Source organism: Petaurus breviceps, unplaced genomic scaffold (genome assembly GCF_028583685.1).
Source record: "Petaurus breviceps papuanus isolate PSGF00001 unplaced genomic scaffold, PetGlider_PUasm1.0 224, whole genome shotgun sequence".
In the NCBI taxonomy this organism is placed as follows: domain Eukaryota; kingdom Metazoa; phylum Chordata; class Mammalia; order Diprotodontia; family Petauridae; genus Petaurus; species Petaurus breviceps.
The window spans coordinates 4,049,889-4,074,880 of NW_027185887.1; the positions used below are offsets into that span (position 1 = coordinate 4,049,889).

The following is a 24,992-nucleotide window of genomic DNA, read 5'->3' on the forward strand; positions in this document are numbered from 1 at the left end:
CAAAAAAAAAAAAAAAAAAAAAAAAAAGAAAGAAAGAAAAAAGAAAATCCCCAAATGGGATCACAAAGAATTGGACATAACCAGAAAGCAACTGAACAACAATAAATTTATTTGTTTATTTTTTGCTTTTTGGAGGGCAGTTGGAGTTAAGTGACTTGCCCAAGGTTACACGGCTGGTTTGTGTGTGTGTGTTTGTGTGTGTGTGTGTGTGTATGTGTATGTGTGTAAAGTATCTGAGGCTGGATCCAAAACCAGGTTCTCCTGACTCCAGGGCTGGTGCTCTATTCACTGCACCACCTAGCCACCCCTGATAAATTTCTTTTAAGCAACAATTTCTTCTTTCAAAAAGTCTTGGTTCCTTGATTCTTTCCTCTCCCTCCTCAGGCAACATTTGTGCTTTTTTTGAGGGGGGAGACAATCATGGTTAAGTGACTTGCCCAAGGTTACACAGCAAGTAAGTGTCTAAGGCCAGATTTTAACTCAGAATCTCCTGATTGCAGGGCCGGGCTCTTTCCATGGAACCACCTAGTTACCCACATTTGTGCATTTTAAGAATTAACTCCTAGATGCAATAAAAACACTCATGTAGAAGCAACTCATATAGGGTTGAGAATTTCAGGTTTGTTGGAGAGTTATTTGGAGACTGGGACCTTCAGATGATACTATACCAATGTGTGCATGTGAGCCATATTTACTTTTCAAATGACAGTTGCTATTGACCAATTTAAGAGCAATCTTGCCTATGAAATACTGATGCTGACATTTTATGATACATAACTTTGGAGAAACTTTTCCATCTTATCCATGGACAGCTATAGCTCCTAAACATAATGAATGTGAACAAATCTTGTCTGAGCTCTTACTGTTCATAATTTATGTTCAATCCAAGAATCATAACTCCTGTGATGCATTTCCTCATCCCAACTGGCAGCTGATACATTTGTAAATGTGTACTTTAAATCTGGTTTTGTTTCTTTACCGGTCATTTATCTCTATGGATTAGTTTTGTTTGCCTTCTGTTGTCCTTGGTAAGCTGCAATACAAATGTGTCTTTTATATATTCTCACTGCAGAAAGGTACCAAGAGGATTTTCTCTTATAAGCACAAAACCTTTTAATAGAGTTTTTTAAACATATAGGAAGGCAGTGACACCTGCCTAAATTTAAGCTTTTGCCCTTCCACTCTAATACTTTTCTATAGGAAAGAAATTGCCCATACTTTTCTCAACTGTCGGTATTAGATAACCTGATTGCATTTGTGTTCCTAAGAAGTTGCTCTGGGGTGGCATCCTTGAGGGACCTGCTATCGGACGGTAGGAATACCATGACTATGCATGGCCTAAAAAAATCAATCGCTATCACCTCCATCTTGGACTTTTCCTCATTTGCCTTCTGACATGCTACCCTAAACTGAGGAAGGAATAAGGGTGATGGTTAGTGGAGAAAATGGTAGGTATAACAGTTTTCTTTTGTGTTTGAAGTCACAAAAGCAGGAAGAAAGTTCAGATCATCTTTTGGAATTGCTCTCCTCTGAAATTCATCACAAATTCAAGTCATATCACTGAATGTTAGAACATTTTAACATAGCTTTTAGAAAATTGGTATTCAATGGGGCGGCTAGGTGGCACAGTGAGTAAAGCACTGGCCCCGGAGTCAGGAGGTCTTGAGTTCAGTTCTGGCCTCAGATACTTAACACCCACACAAAAAAACTAGCCGTGTAACCTTGGACAAGTTACTTAACCCCAATTGCCCTCCAAAAAAAATGCAAAAAAAAAAAAAAAAAGAAAATTGGTATTCAGTTTGACAGCCTCAGAATGTTTTGCTTAATGTGGTATTGCAGTAACAACAACATGCTGTGGACAATCCTTTCTCTCACTTTCTATATCACAGAAACACAAAATGCAACATAAAACAACAAAACCATATCTTTTCTTCTGAATTTCTCTGACAAATTATCAGTTGAACTTTCTGTTTTTTCACTTGGCAACCCTAACATCTACATGCCCATTTCTACTCAGTTCCTAATCTTCCTCTTCATTGTATTCATTGTATATCTAAATAGAAAACTATCCATGTTTTATTAATGTTGTCGTTCTTGTTGCTCAGCCGTGTCTGACTCCTCATGATGCCATTTTGGGGTTTTCTTCACAAAGATACTGGAGTGGTTTGCCATTTCCTTCTCCAGCTCATTTTACAGATGAGGAAATTGAGGCAAACAGGGTTAAGTGACTTGCCCAGGGTCCCACAGCTAATAAGTGTCTGAGGCCAAATTTGAACTAAAAAAGCTGAGTCTTTCTGAGTTCAGGCCGAGCCCTCTATTCACTGTGCCACTTAATTACCTTTTTTTGATTAGTGTTAGCTTTATCATATTCTGTGACACTTCCCCTTCTTTCTAGTACCCTGAGTTATCCCTTGAATCCTTTAGGTTTAATCACCCTTGTCTCTTTACTTCCTCTCTTTCTCTTAGTCACTACTAAAATGTGAAGGATTTGAACTTACAAGACTTCTTTCTGTAGGTAGTACAGGGGCACTAGGAATGTTCAGTCTGCACTGGGGTGAGGTGACTAAGCAGTGAAGACTGATAAACTAATGATAGGGCAAATAACACCACATGCACCAGCTAGTTCAGATTTACATTGATGTAGAGATGCCTTCTGCAGTTTGAGGTCACAGCCACTAACACTGGGTTATACCCTGCCCATTTCAGAGCATGTTACAATTTTACTTTAGTCTGAGTCCTCCTTCCTGGGACCAGATTCTCCAACACAATTAGGAATACCTTGGTCCCAAGAGTCTTTAACACTGGGATTGACCCTGGACAACTGGCTGCTTTTTCTAGCTAGGGAAATTCCTAAACCCTGTCTGGATTCATCTCTGCTGGTCTGGTCTAAAGGAAAAAAAATTTCTTCAAGGATCCTTATAAGTAGTGCTAGAGTTAACCTCCCTCCAGGTTGTACACAGACTCTCCTGATTTTAAGTGGCTCCATTCTTTATTTGGAGGAAAACAGACACCATGGTGGAACATTTTCAAAATCAATTTTAAAAATCATAGGGAAAAATAATGAAATGACAGGAAAAAAAAAGAGAAAGAAGGAACTTTATGAAATGCCTGATTAAAATATTTTTTACTCTAAAACACCTTAAGAATTCACAGGAAAAATCAGAATCACTGAAAAAGAGTTAGAAGGAACCTTATAAACACTTGCTTGAACTCTCTTGCAATTTATCACTAAAAGCATCAGCTAGCTTTGAAGATAATGAAGTTGTTATTATAAGGTTGAAAGTAACTATCATCTATTGCTCTCTCATCTGTGATATGGTTTTTGAAATTACTATTCCAAACTACCAAAGAAGCATTTTCTCAGGGGTAAAATCACATAGGATCAGCAGCAATTCTATTAATGTTGACATTAAAACAACAACAAACAACAAAAGAAACACCATAAAATCTTGATAATATATTGCAAAAAAAAAATCCTTTGACGTGGTATATGGTATCGTGAAATTAATCAGAAAGGAGTTCTTTGATTTGCAAGGTACAAATCTTACAAGGGAATGTAAAAACTATCTTTCTGATCTATCATACAGTACAATCAGATTCCAACATATTTATGTCTCCGTGGGCTTTTCTGAACATGTGGAAAAACCAAATTCAACCAGATACACAGGAAAATTGACTATTAATCTCCTTGCTTTATGGGCAAACTTCCTAAACAGATGCTGTGACTAATGGGGGTGCAAATCTGATTGGATTTTGCAAGCTACAGAAAATTCCCAGCAGCTGTGAAGTTGGCAGTTGTGCAATCCAAGAGGCCAGCAGTTGATAAAATGAAAGGCAAACCAGTTTTAAGTTTTTTTTTAAACTGATAAGGCCTACCCGAGAGAGGAAGCACTGAAGAGTAAAAGGCAGCACGTTAAGTCCTAGTGCTCCCTTGTCCTGGCGCTTGTAGACTTGCTGTGTAGTTTTTGGCAAAGGTCACCCTTATCTGTATGTAAACTGGAGAAGATCTCCTCAAGGTGTTTGGGGATAATTAGCTGTGGTTGGAGAACACTGACTAGGCACACTATTATGTCAGAATAATTTTAACAATCCAGAGCATGTGTTGGTTTCCTCTCTGTGTTCTGCCAAACATGCCATTTCATCAGCCGTATCTTCCGTCTTCTTATGAGCAATGAGGAGTCATGCTTATCTATGACGCTGGATGGTGATGCTGCATAATTAGACAAGACACAAATACTTCAGGCATTCTTCATAGCCAGAGTTGGAGATGGAAATAGCAGAAGGAAGTTTATGTAACTGTGTACACCTTCAACTAATCCACTTCTGATGCAGCATATAAACTTCTCAAAGCCTTTGCTGTTTTTTGTAGATGGAATGCACAGTGGCTTACAATAAGCACTAAGGAATAAACATGGAAGTCAGCTTCCAGGGCCATAAGTTCAAATAGCCCATGGGACTAAAATTCCTCTTTTGTTCTGCCTGGCTGAAATAAAATCAATATCCCAGGAAATAGATGGCACATTTGAATTGTAAAACTGTTCATCTACAACTTCCAGATTCTAATCAAAGAGCAGCATTATAGTTTGAACCATGTGCTAAGGGTCCAGACAATACCTTTAACCCTCACCAAGCTGCCTTTGAATGGGTGCTATGAATCCCAAGGGGCAGTGTGGGTAAGAAAATTAAATGCAGAGGTCCCAGCACAAACTCACCACTAATTGCAAGGACAAATAACTTAAGACTTCCGTGGTGACCTCAAAAAAACTTACAGCCTCAGTATAATACTCATTTCACTCCACTTATCTGAGGAGTGGCCAACTCTTATAATTTTTACCACCTCAACATCTCTTTAATGTGTCCTCATCTTTCCACTCACACCACAACCCAAGTTTAGGCCTTCATTACCTCTTGTCTGGGCTACTACAATGACCTATTTGGCCCCTCTGTTTCTAGTTCCTACCCTCTCCACTCAGCTACTGAGGTGATTTTTCTAAAGCATGGTTCTAACCATGCTACTCTACTCACTTGCTCAGTGAGTTCAAGAGGGGCTCCCTACTTCCAGGATTGAATATGAAATCCTTTGCTGGGCATTTAAAGACCTCACTGTGACTCCTTCCTGCCGTTCTGGGCTTCCTACACTTTACTCCCCTACTCTCTGGTTACAATGGCCTGTCGTTTCTCAAACACTACATGCCATCTCTGCCTTTGCACCAATGGACTCCCATGCCTGGAATGCACCTCTGCCTTGTAATTTCTCTGGCTTCAAGAAGCAGCTTAAAACCTACTTTTGAGGGAGGCCTTTCCCAGTCTCCTCAGCTACTACTGCTTTCCCCTCTGTGATTACCTTCTACTTATTTAAAATAACATATCTTGTTTGTAACTAATTATTGACCTGTTATCTTTTTCATTACAATGTATGCTCCACAAGGGCAAGGGCTTTTTTTTTGGTTCTTTGTATCCTCAGTACATAGCACATTTGCATTTAGTAAACATTTAATAAATGCTTAGTTGCTGACTGTTCTTGAAATAAAATGAAAAGATGAGATTGCAAAAGAAAAGGTGATAGGGAATGTGCTTCCTATCAAACTGTTTCTCAACCTACTGAGCCTTGAATTTAGTTAAAAAAAAAGATTCATCCAAAGGTAACACTTATTGCCTGTGAAAGTTTATACTTTTATGAAAGTTCTATTACCTCCTAAATATATAGACAAAAATTTTCTAGGAGAAAAATATATTACTCCCTCCAGTCTCCCCACTTACAAGAGTCAGAATGGCATAGGAAATAAAGAGCTATCTTTGAAGCCAAGCACTAGATGCCAGTCCTACCTCTCTCACATACCAGCAGTGTGACTCTAGGCAAGTCCCAAATCCCTTACATGCTTCCTAGGCAACTATGATTCTGAGTCAAGGAGTAGGCATTGACTTGCATTGGTGGAAGGAGTTTCTGTATTTGGGAGTTTCCCAGTATTTCACGAGTCTAGTCTCTATCTTCATCCATCCATATTTTTTCCCACCTAAAAGTCAGAGCAAAGGTAATAAGGCAGAGTGGAAAGAGATCTGTCCCTAGAATCAGATGTCCTCTGTTCAAATGCTGACTCTGCCAAGTTCCTAGGCTTCAGCTTCCACAGCTGTGAAATGTGAAGTAGAGGAGAGGATACGTTAGGTCATCTTTTATATCAGACCTGCACAACTTGGCAGTAAGTAGGGGCCAAAATCAAAACAGGCTAAACTTCTTTGGGCTGCAGATAGAGAAAGATTGACGATGGTTGGTTGCCTCGGGTAACTACATTCTTCAAAGGCCACCTGAAATCCGGCCCTCAGACCATATATGTTGTGCAGGCCTATTTTATATCATCATTAACTTTTCTAGCTCTAGATAATCTAATTCCAGGTCATGGAAGCAAAATCATTTGCATAGAAAACTTTTAAATTTTGGTGGTGGTAAGTCGTTTGAGTTGAGGCCTACTCTTCATGGAAACCATTTGGAGTTTTCTTGGCAAACATACTGGAGTGGTTTGCCATTTCTTTTTTATTGCTCATTTTACAGATGAGGCAGAGTTAAGTAACTTGCCCAGAGTCACATATCTAATAAGTGTCTGAGGATAGATTTGAACTCAGAAAGATGAGAATTTTACTGATTCAAAGACCAGTGCTCCATCCATTGTACTACCTAGATTCCCCTTTAAAATATTAAAATTATTTAACAGCTCTAAAATGAAAAGATTGGGATAGATCATCTCTAAGGCTTTTTTGACTCTAAATTTGATTACTATGTTTTTAAAAGTCCATTTCTAAGGTGACTAAATGAAGAATAAAATAACAAAGACCAAAATTTCAAAATGAGAATTGGAGAGATAAGCTTGCTAGTGATAAAAGCAAACTGTACTGCACTAATTTTTCAGCTTTCCAATTAATTAATTTATTGATACCATTTGACTAATACACTACATATAATGATTTGCAAAATGGTACCTAGTGATCGGGAAGAGTCAATGTATCTTAGAAAGAGAATAATTTACTCAAGCCAAGTTCATTTTCTATAACTTCAGTTCTCCTTCAAAGCTGGACTACTAGGAATCAGACTTAAGAAATATGTGATTCCTTCTGGAACTCAAAGTTTTAAAAACAAATGTTAAAAAATTGTTTTGGCAGGCAACTTGGAAATAAGATATACAGGCAATGGGGTATAGAGATCCATCTTGCCCTACAAGATAGTAAAGAGGAAGGGTGTAAGGGAGGGGATAGAGGGGGATAGAAGAGAGGTCAGACTGGGTGAAGGGGTAATCAATATGTCATCTTGGGGTGGGGGTTAGCGGAGAAATGGGGAGAAAATTTGGAACTCAAAGTCTTGTGGAAATGAATGTTGAAAACTAAATATATATATGAAATGTAATTCTTACTTCAAGAGTACAGTTTGAAAATGCTAGACTCAGAATGAAAGTATAGAAAGAGAGATGGTTTAGTGGAGAGAGAGAACCTCAGAATTTGTATTATCTGGTTTCAAATCCTGCCTGACACATACTGTATGTCTGGGCAAGTCACTTAATCTCTCACTTGTCCTTGGCAATTCCCTAAAACTAGAAATTGCAGAAGAGGAGCTAGTGGGTACTAACAGGAGTTCACTACACACTAATGAAATCCTAAGTCTGAGGGAAAAAAATCCACAAACACATAGCTTGAGAAGGGTGCTTTCCATAACATATGTGAAAATACTGTGGCTCTATTATGAAGTATAATCTTTTGAAAATTTTCTTAATGTCTCCTGCTTTTCAAAGATGGTCTTTCAGTCCCATGATTCAAGTTGGTGGGGAATTTTCATTCTCAGTGAAGAAAAGACATTCCATAGTCAAAGAGCTGAGTCTAATGGAAAAAGCATGGAATACGGGAGTTTTGGTTCATTCACCCTCTCCCTCACCTTACTTATCTGTATAATTAAGGGGCCTACACTAAGAGGTCTCAAAGGTCCCTTAAATTCTAAGCTTCAATTAAAAGTGATAAGAATTGACTAACAAGACACTGTTGCAGGGGCTTTAAAAACACAAGATCTTTTCTAATGAGATTTCAGTAGTTATATACTGTCAGTTTGCAAATTAGCAGCAAAACTTTCAGGAGAGCAATATCTTAGACTGGATATGAGGGATACTGAAGACAAGAGACAGTAAGAAAAAAGGGAAGCTAGGATAAATTTGACATAGATGTGGATATTCTGGCTTCTGTTGTATCCTCAAGAAATAAGTAATGAAAAAACAGCCTGCTCTCCTTGAGTAAAGACTGCACTGCTCTAATGTCAAGCAGAGCTTTGAAGCGGAGTTGGGAACACTAAGTCTGACTTTTTCTTCTTTTCTTTCATAAAGTTCCAGGAGATAGTGAGACATGGTTATACCTCTTCTAGACTGAGGAATGTTTCAGTCCTTCCCTATCCACATTCTTTCTTTTTTCCTCTCTTTTTTAATTTTTTAGTTTACATCATTCATTTCCACAAGATTTTGAGTTACAAATTTTCTCCCCAATATCTTCCCCCATATCCCCTCTGACTTTTCAGTAGAGCATGGTGGATCTCTATGCCCCAGTGCCTGTATATCTTATTTCCCAGTTACATGTAAAATAATACTAATACTAATAATATATATATATATATATATATTAAACATTTGATTTTAAAACTTTGAATTCCAGATCCTTTCCCTTCCTCCCTTATCACCCACCCTTACTGGGAAGACAAGCAATTCAATATAGGCTGTACATGTGTAGCTATGCAAAATATTTCCATAGTGGATATATTGTGAAAGACTGACTATATTTTCCCTCCATCCTATCCCACCCCCCACTTGTTCTCTTCTCTCCTTTGGTCCTGTCCCTTTTCAAAAGTGGGTGCTTCCAACTTCCCTCCCCAACAGCCTTCCCTCCCTTCCATTACCCCCCTCCCATCCCTTTCCCCCCTACTCTCCTATAGGGTGAGATACCCTATTTAGTGTGTATGTCATTCCCTCCCTAAGCCAAATTCAATAAGATGTATTCTTATGTATTCTTGTATTCTTACACCCATACACCCTCCTACAGAGACATATATATGTATGTATACATACATACATGTATATATATGTACATTTCTGTTCCCTTCAACTATTCTCATACTGAGAAAAGTTTCATAAGTTACAATTACCTATCCATTCTTAATCTAAGAGTATAGAGTAAGAGCTGGATAATGTTTCAGAGGACATCTGAACACAGTTTTCTCATTTTCCAGAGGAGACAACGGACTCTGAGGGAGATTAAGTGATTTGCCCAGGGTTATATTGGTAAAGGAGACAAGTCCCATGAATTTAGGTGAGGACCTCTGAAATCTAATGCTATTTCCAAAACACTCTGGTTTTTCTAGGATTCAAAGTCCTCCAAAATCTGCCTCCACCAAACCTTTCCAGCCTCATTACTTTCCCTTACATAGGCTATGCTACAGCCAAATGGGATTACTCTGACCCTATCCTGTGTTTTCTCATCTTACTTTTACCATATATGGAATGACCTTATCCCTTTCACTTGCAGACCTACTACTTTTCCTTTAAAGCCTGGCTCAGATGCCACCCTGTCAAGAGCTTTTCCTTGATCAAGGAAAAGATTGAAACCCCTGGTTTCCCTTTCATCCATGCAGAATTGCAAAGGTAAACTAGAATAGTCAAATCTTTTAATTAATTATACCAGTTCTATCACCAATCATTACACCTTCCCTCTACCTCCAACTATGAAAAGTTCTATGTAAAGGACGTATACATCTAAGATGAGTATTTCCTACAGTAAAATTCTTACAAAATATCTCCATCCAAGTACACCTTCCCCACTCCACCCCTTTACCTTGCCCCACACCAAATATAAACAAACACCTGACAGAGAGACTCAACTTATTTGGTCAAAAACATTCATTAGTTTATCTTGAACTTCAGTCGTCCCAGTTCAGCCCATTCGATCCATTAGAATATATGAACTCTCAATAGGTTAATAATTATTACACCTTTAGTTTAAAAGGTTATCAATTACTTTGGCTAGCCTTTGAAACTACTTAAAGAAAGCTAAAGTGGAAAGGGCACAGGATTGGGCACCAGACTATCTCTGCTACTTACCAGTTCCATGACCTTGAGCAAGTAATTCACATTTTCTGCCTGTCAGTTTCCAATGTAAAATGAGTACATTAGACTATATCAGGTGTCAGACACAACACTCCAGAATGCTATATGAACCCGATTAAAATGTAATTGGAAAATATTTAACAAAATAAATAGAAATATAAGAAAACTTGACAAGATACAGATAATATTTCATTTTAAAACTAAATCAATACATGGCCCATGGGGATCTTTAGGTATGGTTTGGTGGCCACCATTTCTATTTGAGTTTGATGCCACTGGACTAAATAATCCTATGAAATTAAATTGGGGAAAATGTCAATCAGTAAACATATATTAAGCATCTACAATCTGCCAGGCATTATGCTAAGTGCTGAGAGTACAACAACAAGCAAAAGATAGTCCTGGCTCTCAAGGAGTCTTAGTGGAGACAATAGGAAAACAATTATGTATAAAGTAAGCTATATACATGAAAAATCAGAAATAATTAGAAGAAGGAAGTCAGTGAAATTAAGAGGGGTTAGGGTGGGGGGTGGGGGCAATTCCTTTAGTTGAGGCTTAAAGAAAGCCAGGGAGGTCAGAAGGCAGAGTGGGGAAGGGAGAGTATTCCAAGTATGGGAGACAACCAGAGAAAATTCCTAGATCTGAGCAATGGAGGCTGTTTCTTCTTAATGGAACAGCTAGGAGGCCTGTGTCATAGGATCAAAGAGTAGGTGTCTGTGGAAGTAAGGTATAAGAAGACTAGAAAGGTAGAAAGGGACCGGGTTATGAAGAGCTTTGAATGTCAAATAGAGCATTTTTTATTTCCTCCTGGAGGGAAAAGGAAGCCCTTGGATTTTACAGAGAGAGAGACAGAGAGACACAGAGAGAGAGAGAAGAGAGAGAGAGACAGAAACAGAGAGAGAGAGACAGAGACAGAGAGAGAGACAGAGACAGAGAGACAGACAGACAGAGAGAGAGAATGCCACAGGATCAAATCTGCATTTTAGGAAATTGAGGTTTTAGAGAAAATGATCATAATTGTCCACCTACAAAACCTGATCACATTTTAAAAGTTACATGGTTCTGCCAATTAAAAATTGTTATTCAGGTGCTATAAGAAAAAAAAAGCCTTAAACTTAGAATCAGGAAATGTAGGTTTGAGTACCCATGGTGACAGTATGACCTTGGGGAAGTCACCTGACATCCTTGAGCCTTAGCTTCTCCTCACATGCTTTATAAAGAAAATATTTTATAAATCTTAAAGTTCTATTTAAATGGAAGTTGTCAAGTTTTCATCTCTCTTCAAGTGAATTTGGCCACAGTGACAAACAGTCAAAATCTACTATGGTCAAGATTAAAATAGTACAGGATAAAACTCAACAAAATCAAAGCTAAGCTTTCTAAATTTATGTTTGCTCCACATTAAGAAAGCCAGTATATTAAATTCTCAGAGACTTAAGGGCAGTTAATGCCTTTATTAATATTATTATATAATACTCAAATGAAAGATAAAAACTGGTAGTCCTTTTGTTCACCAGCTGGCATAATTTCTATTGCATTTGGAATCTTCTGGTATCAAGTTTAATATGGATCAAGGTGGGGGACCTGGGTGGGGGGCCTCCTAAACCTTTTTCTCATAACACTTTGGTCAAGTTTATAGACATTTTCTCTGAATAATATTTGTAAATGGGGGAAAACTATGCATGTACAGGATTGCAAAGGAAGCCAATTATAGTGAAATATACTTATCAAAATATTTTTTAAAAAACAAACAAGTTTATAGCCTCCTCTCCTCACCCCCAAAGGTTAAAAGGCCCTGCTTTAAGGAGGAGTTGTTAAAACATTTTACTTTTTATATATCTGCTGACATTTGAGAGACAATTTGGCACAGAGGACAGAGAGCCAGACTTGAAGCCAGGGAAAGTTGGATTCAAGTCTGGCCTTTGACACATTGTTGGCTCTGTGACCCTGAACACTTCCTAGCCTCTCAGTGCTCTGGACAGCTCCTTAATACTCTTAAATTGCAGAGACAGTACTGACCTTCATTGAAGGAAAAAGTTTCTTCACTTGGGAGTTCCTCATACCAATCTAATTCTTAATCCCTCATTCAATGGTTCTCAAACTTTTTGGTCTCAGTACCCCTTTACATTATTAAATTATTAAGGACCTCCCAAAGAACCTTTTTAAAAAAAATGTGGATTATATCTATTGATATTTACTATGTTAGAAATTAATGTCTTAATATTATTACAAAAATAGTTTTGACCTCATTCTCTTAAAGGGTCTTGGCTGCTGGAGGCAAAATAGATAACAGTGCTGGGCCTGGAATCAGGAAGACCTGAGTTCAAATTTGAATTCATACACTGATTAGCTATGTGATGATGGTTGAGTCACTTAATCTGTTTGCCTCAGTTTCCTCAACTGTAAAATGGGGATAATAATGGAACATACCTCACAAGGTTGTTGTGAGGATCAAGTGAGGTAATATTTGTAAAATGTGTTTAGCACAGCACTTGGCTCATAGTAGATGTTATATAAATACTTATTCCTCCTTTCCCTCTTGGGAAGCCCTTGAGGTTCTCAAACCACATACTGAGAATCATTGTTCTATTTTATCTTTAGTTCCAGTTGGAATGGTCTTTAATACTGAGGCTTCAAAAATGAAATCTCTAGATTTGTAGAAAACAAATTTGCCAGGTCTGTTCACCTGGAAATCATATGTTTTCTCTTTTATATTCTACCTACTCTTCAACATAAGAATTTTTCACCTGTCACCCTAGAAAGAATAGGATTATCTTTTGGAAAGTAATTTAAATATCGTCTTCAAATTAAGACTTGCCATATGAAAACAATGATAAAATATAAAAGACAACAATCATTTTTCCCTAAAGAAAAAGCAATATAAAATGATACATTGATTTAAAGCTTTTTGCATTGCTCCTTTTTGGGAAACATAATTTGTACCCACAGAAAGACAATATGGATTTATATTTATGCTTTAGAAATCAAGACAATTTTAGAAAAATTAAATCTAAAATCTCCTGTTTTTTTAGGGGGTGGAGCACTGAGATCTGGGATTGTTGGCATGAGAATTACATTTGCTGATACAAATCAGCAATTTGTAACCTCTAATCTTAGAGAGCTGCCTTGGGCTCTGAAAGGTTAAATGATGGCTGTGGTCAAAAAGTTAGTATGTATCTGAGGTATGGCTTGAGCCCAAGTCCTACTGAGTTGCAAGATCAACGTTTTTTATCCTTTCCACTATATTGTCTCTACCAAATTAATTACTGACAAAAAACCCCAACATAAAAAACAAACCCCAAACACAGAAAACTAAATTATAAGAGATGTAAGCATTTTCTTTGTTAATTTTATTAACTTACTGGTCAGTTCTGAGTAGACTTGATGGTCAACAGCATGATGCTGATAGGTCTAACTAGCCATTATCTCTTTTCATTTGTGGAGCATAAGTTTTCAACGAAGAATTACAGTAAAGATATGAGTACAACAAATTTTTTGGAATATTTTCCTTCATTCAGTAAAGAAATACTGAGCTTTTGCTATATTATATACAAGCTACAGCCAACAGTACACTAGGAGATAAGAAGATGCAAGGACTTTACAATCTGATAGGGAAGAGGACAATTTTTCAAAGTTATAAACATGAAGAAGAGTGTGGTTATAAAGAAAGAAAGGGGTAATGGAGCTCAGAGGAGAGAAAGTACTTCTTGCTTGAGAATAAGGGGCAGAATGAAGAAAGCAGGGAAGGTTTTATGATAGAAGTGGCATTTGATTTGAGCTTTAAAGGATGGATAGAATTTTGGTCTATAGAGATGGGGGGAAGTGAGAGGAAAGAGATAGAGAAGAGAGGGATAGCTATTCCAGGCTGAAGGAATGGCATGAGATATAAAAGCCTAAGGAAATGATGAGTAATTCAATGTTTCTAGAGCACACGGTATCTATAAGAAAATTGTGGGACATAAGGTTGGAAAGGAAGGTTATGAAACAGAAAAGAAGCAGAAATTTTATTAAATACAAATTGTATATTGTGACTATGAGTAGTTATAAGAGATCATAAATCATCCAGAATTAATTTCCACTGAATATTGACCTTGGAATTTGTGAAGTATCTTTCCTCTCAAATTCAATAGCCATGCTAAGCCCAGATCTTTATTAAAGTTTGAAAAATAAGCCTTATCAGATCTTTCCATATATATGTATGTGTGTGAGTGTGTATTTTACTCTGAGAGCAATATTAGCTAAGAAAAAGTAAACATAAACTATTTATTTAGATAGAAACTACTTAAGGCCTTTAAAAGATACTTAAAACATGTTACCAGAATCATAATTTGCATTCTAAGGGAATGAAAAATATCATTTTTTAAGGTAAAAGAAAAATCAGGGAAAAAATATTCTTTGGTTTTAGAAAACAACAACAATAAAAAGATCATGTTGCAAAGAACCAAAAAATGTCTAATTTACAACTGAAAAATATTAAGTTACATTTTTTCTTTCACAGAAAATATGGAAAGAAATTTTAATACTTAATGGAAATAAAACTTCTGTTATCTTTATTTTTTAAAAAAAGTCTCCATAATTCAATTCTCCTGAAGCCTTACAGTTGAATGTCAATCTTGCAACAGGTATTATCAGGAAAATAATGAGAAGCTGCCAAATCAGTAGCTCACAGGGCAAAATAATATTCAGTATGGCTGCATCTATAGCATCTTAATAATTAAATCAATGCTATCATTTGATTTCAGCTTTTGCTTAAAATAGAACAGTTAACCAAATGAAACTTTTTGTTCTGCTGACCATTAGATTTTGCCCTGTTCAGAAAATTAAATTGAATTAGTCATTTTTGCTTATGTACCTGTTTTCATGCTGCCTGATCAATACTTAAGTAATAGAAACAGAATCACAGAACCTTAGAAATGGAAATTTTTCAATTGTGTCAGACTCTTTGTGTCATTTAGCCTAATCCCTTAACTAATCATCCTGATGAATGTAAATTCAATCTTCAAAGAACCCTAGCATTTTGGAGTTAGAAGAAAACTGACAAATTTAATCCAATATGGATTTCCTCTAGTCTACATCTTTCTTGTCAAGTGGTCCTCCTGCTTCTGCATTAATATGATGTTCAGAGAAAAGATCATTCCTATCCACCCTTACCTCTCTGTCTTTGTTTGGGTCCACTTCTTGTACAAATAGGTCAGCTAGGATTGATAGCCAGGCCTGAAATCAGGAAGACCTGGGTTCAAATAAAGACTCAGATACTAGCTATGAGACCCTGGACAAGTCACTTAACCCTGTTTGCCTCAGTTTCCCCAACTATAAAATGAGCCGAAGAAGGAAATTACAAACCACTCCAGTATCTTTGCCAAGAAAACCCTAAATGGGAGTCACAAAGAGTCAGACATGACTGAAGTGATTGAACAACAATTTGCACCTCCTTTAAAAATAAGGTATAGACAAAGGTGTAATATAGGTCTAGCTGACAAAAAGCAAAATTTAATTTACAGCTGGAAGTTATTTTTTTCCCTGAGTTGTTCCTATGGTATATCTTTTTTAGTACAGGTTTATTTGGATATGTTGGGGGAAGACTATTATCATATTATTATTTGGTTTTGAAGCACTGGGGCTATTTATTTTTCATGTTAGTTTGCTTTTGAAAGCTGTTTTTGTAGTTGTTGTTGCTGTTGTTGTTGGGAGTAGTTTTTATCTCCATTAAGAGAGGAAAAGATTCAGATTAGAAAGGTTCTTAGAAGGATGCTATCTCATCTAGGGTGAGCCTTCCATTAATGCCATAATACAGTAAGGTGGTACTGTTTCTTTAGTGCAAGTTTTTTCTTTTAGTGCAAGTCCAAGCATATGGGAAAGGTCAACCATGCATTCATGCAATAATTACTTATTTACCTAAATAACCAAGATATGACATGAAACTAGATAAGATTGAAATTCATTGTTCTCTTTAAAAAAAAAAGAACTCTTATGCTGTCTGGATACTATGTTGTTAAACTTCTCCAGGTTATTTAGTCACATCTTTCTATCTCTTTCCCTTCTGATTCCTTCCCCTCAAGGGCCCCTTCCTCCCTAGACATGAGACTTATGAAATTTTCCTTCCAAACCACTGTGGTAGATCTTCGAAATAGAAAGCACTTCCTGAAACTGAGTTTATTAGTCAATGTCCTATTTAGGATTTAATGTAATGTCTTTTCTCATTGTTTAGTCATTTTTCAATTGTGTCAGACTCTTTGTGACCCCTTTTTGGGGGTTTACTGGAGTAGTTTTCTATTTCTTTGGCCAGCTCATTTTACAGATGAGGAAACTGAGGCAAACAGGGCTAAGTGACTTGCCCAGGATCACACAGCTAGTAAGTGAGGCCCTATTTGAACTCAGGTCTTTCTGACTCCAGGTGCAGTGTTCTATCCACTGTACCACCTAGCTGCTCTGTACTAGGATCATCTTACTCAGAGAAAAAAAAAGTTATATTTGACAAATCTACATCACTTGGTGAAATCGTTCTGTGCTTAACCTCAATTTAAATTATTCCATTCAATTATTGCAAAAATTAATACACTAAAAAAAACCAAAACAAGTTAAAAAGGAGGATTGTTAATAGATAATGCAGTAAAAATCAAACCTATAATAAAAATTAAATAGACAATCTTAATTTTAAAAATAAAGGTTATGACTTCCAAATGTTGACAACTGAAAATTGTAATTGAGAGTAAGATGTCAGCCTATACTAGAGTACAATACAAGTCATATAAGAAGACAAAAGATCTGATAAATACAAGTTGGCAGTTATATTGTCTTTCATGTCTTCAGTATAAAGAATAGATGATAACTATAAGGCTTTTATTCTTTTCATTCTCTTGTGGGATTATTGAAAACTTTTATTTTGTATAGGGTTTGGGGGTTTTTGAGGGTTTTTTTTGGTGGAAAATTACAGCTGGATAGCAGGAAATTGATAAACATCTTAATCTTTAACTTGAATTTTCCTAATGTTTTAATACGTTGTGTGTTTTTTTTGTATTACACAAGGCAAAGTCAGTCAGTCGATGGGTATTTATTAAGTATTTGTTATGTACCAGGAAATGTGCTAAGCAGGGAAGATACAGTGAAATGCAACAGTAGTCTCTGCCCTTGAAGAGGTTATATTCTAGAGGTAGAAACAACACATAAATAACCAAGGTATGTATTAATCACATACAGTGTACATGAAGGTAATTTGAAAGGGAAAGCTGGGGGAAATGGGAAAAAAAGTGGGATCTGAACTGGTTCTTGAAAAAAGTCAGATGGGCAGAGGTACATTCCAGGCAATGGGGGGCAGGGCGGGGGAGGGGGAGAGAGACATGGAGAATCAGGCCACAGGAATGGAAGATGAGACTTTTGTGCTATGAATACCACATTGGACAGTGTACCTTGGTCTAAGAGTAAGGGGAGTAGCTGGGAGAAACAATATGGAAGAAGACTCTAAAGATAGGAAGGGGCCATGCTGTGAAACATTTAAATGCCAAACAGATGATGTTATAATTGTTAGGAAGTGGCAAATGACTCTGAAGGATCTCAAATATAATTCATACTGGAAGAATCTAGATGTATAAACCAAATTCAGTTTGTTAACAAAGCTTCAACAAGTTACTGTTGAAAATAACTTAATTGAAATAAGATTCAATTTTATAGTCTTACTAATGATGATGATATATATAAGAAGAAATGCATACTAACCACAAGGAACTCTAATGAAACACACTTCTAATAAGAAGAACCAATCAGCTATACCTAAAGATAACCCCCCTTCCACAAGCTATTTACATTAAGCTAATAACTCAGATATACATTTCTAGAAAATTCCATTCCTCTGAAATCATACAAAGTCAAAGGCACTGATCATTTGCATCAGTTTCAGTTTCAATTGTTTTTTTTATAGAACTGCTTCCAGAATTTCCTATTCTCACTTTCCTTTGAATTTTCCTTCTTTCTTTGTTTTTTTTGGAGATGTAGAAGATAAGGCAGTTGGGGTTAAGTGCCTTGTCCAAGGTCACACAGCTAGTGTCAAGTATCTGAGGCCAGATTTGAACTTAGGTCCTCCTGACTCCAGGGCCAGTGCTCTATTGACTGTGCCATCTAGCTGCCCCTCCTTCTTTCTTTCTTTCTTTTTTTTTTTTTAAAAGCAATCGGAGTTAAGTAACTTGCTCAAGGTTACACGGCCAGGTGTTTCTGGGTGGGTGCTAAGTGTCTGAGCCTGGGATTCAATCCCCAGGTCATCTCGACACTGGAGCAGGTGCTCTTACTCACTGTGCTACCTGGCTGCCCCCCTTCTTTCTTTCTTAAAAAGATAAACTAGATTCTCTCGCTCCTCCCCCAAAATAGAACTACCTCTAAGTCAGGAAACTTTTTATGCCAAAGTGAAGAACCAAAGTCTCAGCTTAATTTAACACTGTTGTTAAGAGATCTTTACATCAACAAAAATAATGGCTAACATTTATATGACACTTACTATGTTCTAGGAACTCTGCTAAGCACTTTACTATTATCATCTTATTGGAGTCTCACAATAAACTAGGAGGGTAGGTGTTATTATTATTCTTGTTTTGTAGATGAGAAACTGACACAAACAGAGGTTAAATGACTTGGTCAGGGTCTTACAGCTAGTAATGTTTGAGGTCAAATTTGAACTCAGCTCTTCCTGGGGCCCAGGACCAGCACTCTATCTACTCTCCCAAAGATATGTAGAAATAAAAGTTTCTAAGAATAATTTCTCTTATGACTATGATATCAATTAGTCATATAACAAGTACTTATTAAGCATCTATTATTTGCCAATCACTGTGATAGCTGCTGGGGATACAGGAATTGAATCTTTAAAGGTTTTATATGAGCATTTAAAATAAAAACTGGGAACTATCTTTAGTTATCTGAACAATTATGAATACAAACACATATAGATGTAGCATGTCTGTGCATACTTTTGAAGTGTCAGGACAATACTTTAAGTTCTACCAGGTCCTTTGACATGGAAAACTATTAGTCTGTAATCTTTTGAAGAGAAAAGGGCTGTTTCATTCATCAGTACTTAAAATTATTTTTGGAGCTATCATTTCAAGGTGATTGTTGTTTTTTTTTTAAACCAAAGTGTTGGTATATTTAACTCATAAAGGGATTGACAGATAATGGGAACCAAACCAAAACAAGTCTTGGTAACCCTCCCTCCAATAAATTTAAGTAAAAAAATATATTTCTTGGGGCAGCTAGGTGGCGCAGTGAATAGAGCACTGGCCTTGGAGTCAGAAGGGCCTGAGTTCAAATTCGATTTCGGACACATCACCTAGTAGCTGTGTGACCTTGGGCAAGTCACTTAACACCAATTGCTTTGCCTTCCCTCCAAAAAAAAAAAAAAAATATATATATATATATATATATACACATACATATAAATAATATATTTTTATGCTTCCAGAACCCATAATTCTTCAGAAACAAGTAAATTAAAATTTATATGGGATTGTCTTTATTTCAATAGTAAACTTCTACATTTTAAAACAAGACACCAAACCATCTTCTAGGTACAAAACAGACTGAAAAACTAAGTATGTAAAAAGACAATGGTAACTTAATCTAATAACCAGAAGCCCAAATGACCTGTAGTGTTGGAATGACCAAAAAAAAAAAAAATCTATAATGCCTATCCTTAAAGGGTCTTCAATTAAAAATCAATTAAAAAAAAAAGTCTCATTTTTTTCCTTTTGTGTGGTACTCAACTGATTTCCCTTCCCCAGCTCTCCCAATCCCTCCAATCAGTACCAATCCTTAGGAAAAGGATTCCCTGTCCCTATAATGTGGGTAGAGATTGACTGAACTTCTATTATTCAGACTGAGATGTAAAAATGGATCAAAGATTATAATCCCTTTCTTCCAAGTCAGCCCTACTGGAGGGATAACGAATAGGAAATGAACAAAGGGTCTATTTTCAGGCTCTGTTCATGGACTGCCTTATGGCCTGGAGTGAGAAAGGGCTCATTGTAGACGTTTAATAATGATATCTAGTATAGCCGTCTCCCACCACTTGCATAGTTTCTTGGGTCTCTCAAGGGGCTGAGTGAATTAGTCAGTAGTATGTAGATTGCTTTTTGAAATATAATGACACTCAAGGGGGCTGACATTTGTTGTTATGGTGGGATTCAAAGGGAAGATATAACCAAAGCAAAAAGAAAAATGGAGGCCCACAAACAAGAGGTTTGTTTCTTTTTAGAAACTGGGTAGATGGGTGTTCTTGGTTTTCTCAAAGTATCCCACAAAGACACAACAGAGACGCACCTGAATAGGATCCAGAGTAGTTATTCATTGGTTTGTATTTCCCTCCCATACCCACCACAACCCCTTGTATTCTTAGTATTATTCATTTCTTTATAGCCCAGTCCTTTTTTTTTAAATCAAGATATGTGTACCTTCATTTTCTTTCCTTTTTTCTATAATATAGTATTAATCTAATGATTATGAGCTGAGATTAGGAGATAGAAAACTCCTCTCTTGACCTCAGATGTTTTGACCTTGTCTCAGACTTTAGTGATTTACATTAGTCCTTTAATAATATGCTTCCTTACCTGCTAATTTCTTTATTCTTTCCTGACTTCATCAGTGCTATGTATTTCATTCTCTTAAAGGGTCTCAACACTTCATAAAACTATAGTGTTGGCTTAGCTATTCATTGTTTATACTGGCACCCTAAAAACAATTTAGTAGTTAGTATTCACAAATCTCATCCCTTAAGAAATTAAGACAAGAATTTTTAAAATGTTTAAAAGTAATAGAATTCACAATTTTGTTAAAAGCTAAGATATTGATCTTTAGTAATCACTCCTTCCTGTTTGAGGGTTATTTTTAAATCATATATGTAGAATTTATTTGTTCCTCATCTGTCATCCTTGTTCAATGATGGCATTTAGGGTCTTCCAAAGTGTGTTTTACTGCTCCATTAAAAGACAGCTTTGTGGTACTCAGGTCTATTTCCTTTAGTGTGTTGTAATTGACCAATGAAAGCACAGCTCCTGATATTTTAGTGTTTAATGGCTATATATTAAAAATGAGTCTTACAATAATTTATTTTTTTTCTTCTTTACTGACTACTCCAGTAGCTGATAGGGGCATACTTTAAAATGATAAAGCTATAAAATAGTATCAGATTAATAGTTTGATCATTCTGAAAAAGAAACTGTATGTGACAATATGCCAAAATTAATATTCTTAATAATTCAACTCTACAAACATTTATTAATCACCCACTGTGTGAAAGTAACTAACCTATCCAAGTGCAAAATAAAGACAGGTAGCAGGTATAGGAAATGAAGATGCCAAGGGAATTTTTAAAAAATTGAAATGCCCAACATGTTAGCTTGTCAAGTTTTTTTTCTGACAAAAGCAACAAAATTGTATAATAACTAGTGTTCAGAATTATGATTTTGAGTCACTGTGCAACTAACTCTAAGTCAACGAAGAAAGACTTAATTATTTTCAGTTTCCCTATTTGCTGAAAGTGGACTAATATATTGTAGACATTTTTTCAACAAGTTAAAATAAAAAATATTTCAATGACTTGAATTGAGAACAGTACATTCTCTGAGCATTCTGATAAATTAAACCTTTAACTATTTAAAGATGATTTATTTTATTTTAACTTTGCACCTCTATTTTCTTGGTTATACCACTCACATATTGTACTTTCTTAGAGACAACTAATACCCATTTATAAAAATCACAGAATTTTTTAATGTAGAAACCATTAGATTTAAACTAATAGAAAATGAAGGTACCTCGGACATGATCTAGTCCAACGTCCTCATTTTATAGATAAGGAAACTGCTGCCCAGAAAAGTAAAGTGAATTTTCCAATCTCACACCGCCATGGCAGAGCCAGGATTTAGGGGCTCTAGGCTCTTTTCACTCTACCTAGGGATCTGTTGCAGGTCATGTAGTCCAATACTCCTTTATTTACTGAAGAGAAAGCCTGGGTCCAGAAAGATGAATAAACTTTTTCAAGGTTATACAAATGTAGAAAGGGGAGGGGAGAATTGGGGCAGTGGTGATGGTGATAAAACATAGATTTTCCAACTCCCAAACCTATTCTCTTGCTATTACACTGGGTTTCCTTGCAGCTAGGTGGCGAAATGGAGAGTGCCCGCCGAGGAGTCAGGAAGTGAGTTCAAATGCGACCTCAGACACTAGCTTTTGCGACCCTGAGCAAGTTGCTTAACCTAATTTACTTGTTTCCTCATTATAATGAACTTAAGGGAATGGCAAACCATCCCAGTATCTTTGCCAAGAAAACCCCAAATGGGGTCATGAAGAGTCAGAAACGACTGAACAACAACAATAAAATCCCCTCCAAAAGAAAGTTCACAACCCTCCTGGGACATATTTCAACTTTTAAAAAATTACATATACACACACTCAGATTCAAGGAAAAATTGCACATATTGATTCTCATAATGTAACAGCAAAACAGAGGAAGAACGAGAATTCATTCTTACAGCGTTATAATGAATTCCAATAATATCCAAGGATTTAAATTTCCCCCTTCTTAACCAGCTTTCTAAAAAAAAAAAAAAAAAACTCGATTAAACTAGGCCTTGAAAGGAATCGGGTACTGCCACCAGGTCTTTACAAGCCCTACAGACTACCTTTGTGACTGCAGAATGATTCTGAAACACAAGCAAATGGATTTCTTGGGGATCTACAGAAACCAAGAATTGTCAGAGACAGGAATGGAAAAACCAAACAGGCACACCCTTTGGAAGCTATTCTTTGACTCATAGATGCCAGGGATTAGATTTAAAAAGACCAAAAGAAATCGGGGAGGGAAGGGGGGGGGGGGCGAGAAGGGAGAATCACAAGTAAAAAAAGTTTCGGTGTCAAGGATCCTGGAGAAAGTCGCCCCTACAGTAGGTGCTGCAGGTGTCGAGGGCGGCGGAGGTAGCAGTGGTCGGGTATGCCAGACAGGGCAACAGGGGCACTGGCCGAGAGCGGGAGGTAAGAGTTCCAATTACTGAGCTCCTGGGCCAGAGAGAAGTTTGGAAACTGAACAGCGGAGCAGTGCTAACACGCCATAATCTGAAACCGGAAGCAACAGAAGAAACTGGGGCTGCAGCTCCCTAACTGAAACACTGGACTTGGAGGAACGGGCAGCACAGGTTTGCAAATAAATAAATAGAAACCAACAAAACACTCGGATACATTGTTTTTTGACCAGGCGGCCCATATCACTGACTTGGGATAAGAATGTCCTTTGTATCAATGGAAGACAACATCCCTTAAACCCTTCTCAACCACCAGACTCCAGTAAACCCCTCCCTCGCGAGAATCTTCCGAAGTCAGGGTCAGTCCCGGGGACACCGGTCCTCCCCCAAGTGACACTTGGTAAATCCACCCTGATGGTAAGTAGCCCACCCACTCGCCAGACGCCCCAGCAGGGTCGAACGACAGGCGACCCTTCCTTCAGCTGGAGCAGCTGCCGCCGCAACTAGGAGAATAAAAGTCGGCCTGCCGCCCACAAAACACCTTTTATCCAGAGAAAGGAGTATCTGTGCGGTCAGGGGCAGCGATCATGCAGGAAATGTCTCGGAGCCCGCCGGCACCTGCCCCGACCCTGCAGCCGGGGTGGGGGGGAAAGGGGGGGGGGAAGGAAGGTGGCGGTGGTGCCTATTCCAACCCGGCCACCAGCACTGCTGCTGTTCAGGTATCGGCCTCCGCTCTCACACCGCTGGGACCATTTCACCTTCCTCCGGGTTTGGTAAATGGTCCCTCTCTGACGCCCCCCTCCCCATTAGAAATCCGCGCTCAGAAAACCACAAGAGCTATATCGCTTCCTCCCTCAGCCCCCATCCCTTTTAAAGGGCAGATGCGGGAGATCGAAGAGAGCTTTCCCACTATTCCGCCCCACTCGCCAGTTTCCCGCCCCCTCTCCCTGCCTAGGGCTAGAAAAAGATGAGCAAGGAGACAAAGGGCCCTGGAGGTCCCCCAGCCCCTACCCCGGTGTTCACGCACCCGGTCTTCAGTTCGCCTCGTTGCCTCCGGCTGGTTCCTGGGGCTTCAGCATCCACAGGCGGGGGACAGAGGGGGAGAGGCACGTTGACCTCTCCCCCTGAAGCAGAGCCGCCCCCAGGTGGGGTGAAAAGGAGAGGAGAGGAGGCGAAGGCAGTGTACCAGCAGGGACAGGAGGAGGAGGGGCCAGGAAAAGCCCGGGGAGTGTGGGGAGTGTATTTGCGTGCGTGTGTGTGTGTGTGTGTGTGTGTGTGATGTTTTTCCCTAGCTTCTAGGTCCAAAGAGAGGGAAGGTGTTCACAGAAGGTGTAGGCGTTATGGGGCTTGCCACCCTGCTCTCCTGGGTGCCCAGCTACCTTCCGTAGTGTGGGGCTCTGGACCTGGCGGGGAGACGCGAAGACTAGGTCTGCTCTCTAAGAGCTGAGCAGCTGGTGACTGACAGGCAGCTCTAGGAGGGACACTCACACACCCTTCTTCTCCTCCTCTTTACCCTACGGCTTCCTGTGAACAAGGTAAACACATGGGCTGACTCGTAGCTGACTCCCCTCCCGAGACAGCCCCACCTAGACACATTGTGCTGTGCCGCTCCAACCCAGAATGCTTCCTTCTCCTTGAGATTCCCCCAGCAGTCCCCCTCTCCCCGATGAAGTCTGCAACTCTGGCAGACTATCTGAGCAGAGCTAGATAGAAACTGGGTGCAGTTACCTTGTGTAAATAAGGTGAATTTAGCACTTTCCTTTACCCAATCCTGGGTCCCAGAAATGGAGGAGTCTGTAGGACTGGGTCCCCTCCTTCAATTTAGGGATGGCCCACCTTGTAAATAGTTTTCTGGCAATTCTGCCCTTCTTGT

The 24,992-nt window shown here is 38.1% G+C and overlaps 1 protein-coding gene across 10 annotated transcripts in view; it reads right to left on the reverse strand.

Moving 5' to 3' along the window:
* The window catches only part of MBP (myelin basic protein), a 229,639-nt gene extending 205,022 nt beyond the window's left edge, over nt 1-24,617 (reverse strand). For 3 of the 10 annotated variants that reach the window (XR_011169609.1, XM_069094989.1, XM_069094984.1), the window contains exon 1: nt 24,147-24,616. The gene's annotated coding sequence lies outside the window, so the exon portion shown is untranslated. Of the gene's footprint in view, nt 1-24,130 lie in introns of all 10 variants that reach the window. The other 7 variants (XM_069094992.1, XM_069094991.1, XM_069094990.1 and 4 more) reach the window with 4 other exon arrangements.
* Between the last annotated feature and the right edge of the window lie 375 nt (nt 24,618-24,992).